Raw genomic sequence first — 3,651 nt, forward strand, 5'->3', positions numbered from 1 at the left:
GTGACCAGGGGAAGTGTCACGAGCTCCAGACAATGCAGAATCCAGCTCCCACATAGAAAAAGGGCAGTTGTAAACTTCATGAGAGGTGGGCTGGAAGTTCAGACTACACCTCTCAGCAACCGCTCTATGGCGCTGGAAACCGGGATCCTGACTGGTTGTGGCAGTAACTGTCGCAAAATAGGCTGCCATAGTCTGGGCAATGTCCCGCGGATCTGTGTGGAGAGTGCCGTTATTCAGTACAGCAGCTATGGGGCACCTCCCTCCTCTGCCAGAAATTCTCCTAATGGTCTCCCACACAATGGAACTCTTGGTGGAACGATTAACGGCGTTCAGGAACTTTTGCCACGACCTCTTCTTGCTCTCACGAATAATGCGGCGACATCTCGCCCTCGCCACCCGAAAGGCAGCAAGATTCTCAGCAGTCGGCCGACACTTGAACCGCCGCAGAGCCGCACGCCTGGTCCTGATTGCAGAGCGGCATTCGTCACTCCACCAAGGCACAGGTGGCCTTTTCCGGTGACCTGTGGACTGTGGAATGGATGCCGCAGCGGCATGGAGGACCGTTTTGGTAATATGATCCACCCACACCTCAACATTCGCACAGTGTTCGAATTGGGCCAACTGGCTATAAAGTGTCCAGTCAGCTCCACTGAGCACCCATCGTGGTGGTCTCCTGTCGGGGCCCACGCCATCTGGCAGGTGAATCCAGATTGGGAAATGATCACTGCCGTGCAAGTCAGCGACCACTTCCCAGTGAGCACTAGCGGCAAGAGCTGGAGAGCAAAGCGAGAGATCAATGGCAGAGAACGACCCAGTCGCCGTGCAGAAATGAGTACTCTGTCCTCCATTGAGCAAGTAGGCACAGGATGACAGGAGAAGCCTCTCAATTGCTCTACCCCTGGGGCAGGTAGTTGCAGAGCCCCAAAGCACATTGTGGGCATTAAAATCACCACAAATAATGAATGGCTGGGGGAGCTGTGTAAGAAGGTCGGTGAGGGCCGCTTCATCAAGAGCATCATGTGGGGGCAAGTAAAGTGAACATACAGTCAATGGATGACGCACGTGCACGGACACAGCGACGGCCTGTAGAGTCGGCGTAAGTGAGAGAGGCGAGGAATGGTAGTCCGTCCTGACGAAAATACCTACGCCTCCTCTAGCTCTCTCTCCACGCAGGTCGTCCTTTTTGTGGAGTGTATAGCCTCGTATCTCAGGGGAGTATGATGGATGAAAATACGTCTCCTGGAGACAGAGACACAATGGTCGACCCTGAGAAAGTAGACGAAGTTCCTCCACATGCGTCCTGAACCCTTGCAAGTTCCACTGGAGTATGGGAGCCATCTATGTTGGGGGTAGCACCTTCATCCTGTCTCTCCGACGGGGCGGGGAGACCGCAGCAGGTGGAGGGGCAGGCGTGGGACGAGATGATTGCCCCACACATACATCGTACTCCATCAACTCTGGGGAAGAGTCAGATGAAGCCTCGCGTAAAACAACATCCGCATGGTCAGATGGTTTACCACGGGATTTGACCCGCTGTTGCTGCTGCACAGTAGCTTTCTGTGGCTTGGTGGACTTTGGGGGAGCGGATGTGGGAGTGGTAAGTGGCGCACTGGGCTTGGGGACAACCTCAGCTGTTGGAGGCGCGAGGGGCTGGACCAAGTCCGCCACTGTACCTTTGTCTGCCGTTCGAGTAGGGGCTACTGGCTCTGGAACACTGGCTGCATTGCAAGTGCACTGGCAGCTACAGGTGTTAGTGCCAACACTCACCACCTCAGTCTGCGTTGAGGCATCGACCTTTGGAGTAGGCTTCTGTACCAGGGATGCAAAAGATGTAGCAAATGTGGGAGGTTGCATCGACTTATAAATCTTCTTGGCCTCACCATAGGGGATACGCTTGGTTGTTTTGATTTCCTGGACCTTGCGTTCCTCTAAAAATATGCGGCAGTCCCTACTCCAAACAGGGTGGTTCCCAGAGCAATTAATACATTTAGCCGGAGACGAGCAACCAACTCCTTCATGAGCAGCCTGACCACAGTTTCCACAAGTCGCTTCGCCTTTACAGCCTAAGGTGGTATGCCCAAAACGCTGGCATTTGAAACAGCGCATTGGGGCCGGGAAATAAGGCCTCACACTAAGGCGAAGGAAGCCAGCTTTAACATGTTCAGGAAGTGTTGTGCTACTGAAGGTCAGAATAAAGGAGTCGGATTTGACAAGAGTGCCATCAACCCTCTTCATGATGTGTTGGACATCAACGATACCTTCCGGAGCCCACTCACGTTGCAGTTCTTCCTTGGGAATATCAGCTAGATCCCGGCATGTCACAACACCTTTGCTATAGTTCAAGGTGCTGTGCAGTTCGGTGTCTATGGCATACTCTCCAAGGCATTTAGCAGATTGGAGGTTAGTTGCTTGCTGGGAAGTGGAAGTTTCCACTAGCAAGGTCCCATTACGTAAGCGCTTCACCGATTTTAAGGAGCCACAGATTCCCTCCAATCCCTTTTGTATATAGAAGGGCGAAACCTTCTCGAAACTACCCTCCTTCCGTTTCACAATGAGAAACACATTCGGATTACCAGAATGCATTCTGTTACCTAAGACTGGACTTTTTAAAGAAGCGCCGGAGTCAGGGGGACTGACTGCACGGGCCCTCTTAAGAGACTGGGTGTTAGAACCTTCCAGCGGCCCACCCTTTCCGCTGGGAGGAGGAAAAGAGAATTTCGAAGGATCCATCTCGGTCCCACGAGCAGCTAGGGAACTAGAAGTCCACCTAGACAGAGCCCCGCGTGCCTAGGTAAGCCTTATACAACTGAGGTGCGGCAGGTTCCCCAGAGGTTGCCCGCTACCGACTGTTCCACCTCAACAGCCATGCATCTCATCAGCGCGCAGCACACCTTGAGATTGAGGGGTTTTTTATAGAGGTTTATTCCATCCTCGCGATCCGGGCGGTCAAGCCAAGATCCCCATTCCCTGAGACACACAACATTCCACCGCCGCGCCGCACGGTGGTCGTTGAAGTATGCTTAGAGGTTACGGTGACAGGGGACTGGCGGCGCTTACCAGTCCCCAGCTCAGGAACCCCGGGGTCGCCAAGCCCGTACCCAGCAAACGAATGCTGAGCCCCTGGGGGCTATATTCATGACAAGACAAGACCTAAGCAGCGTCGACTCCGTGGCGCAACGGTAGCGCGTCTGACTCCAGATCAGAAGGTTGCGTGTTCAAAACACGTCGGGGTCACAATGAAATTTTCGTTTACGAAAGCCATAGGCGAGTATGTCAGTTTAATTAGATACCAAAACGATTACAGAGAACGGACGAACAGAACTTGCTTGAAAAAAGATACTAGTGCAATTTTCGCATTCTGACATTAAGGTGAAGGCGCCGACTCGCACTTTCTCCAGGCGCGAAGCGTCTAGTATTTTTGATATTTATATCGTTTAACGCTAATATATAACTGAGAGATAATGATTACGCAATATTTTGCTTGATTAGACGTCTTTAGCCAGGCAGAGTACAATTTTCTTCCTTAAGTTATGGGAATCGAAAGATGGCGAAACGGGGTATAGCTCAGTCGTAGAGCATTCGACTGTAGATCGAGAGGGTCCCCGTTCAATCCCGGGTACCCCCTTCATTTTTCAATGAGTTCCGCTTGAG

At 52.3% G+C, this 3,651-nt stretch overlaps 1 non-coding gene across 1 annotated transcript; it reads left to right on the top strand.

The window, feature by feature from the left end:
- Window positions 1–3,162: 3,162 nt before the first annotated feature.
- On the top strand, window positions 3,163–3,234 carry Trnaw-cca. The gene has a single exon. It is a non-coding gene; the product is annotated as a tRNA-Trp (tRNA).
- Window positions 3,235–3,651: the final 417 nt, after the last annotated feature.

This window comes from Schistocerca americana, chromosome 3, assembly GCF_021461395.2.
Source record: "Schistocerca americana isolate TAMUIC-IGC-003095 chromosome 3, iqSchAmer2.1, whole genome shotgun sequence".
NCBI lineage: Eukaryota > Metazoa > Arthropoda > Insecta > Orthoptera > Acrididae > Schistocerca > Schistocerca americana.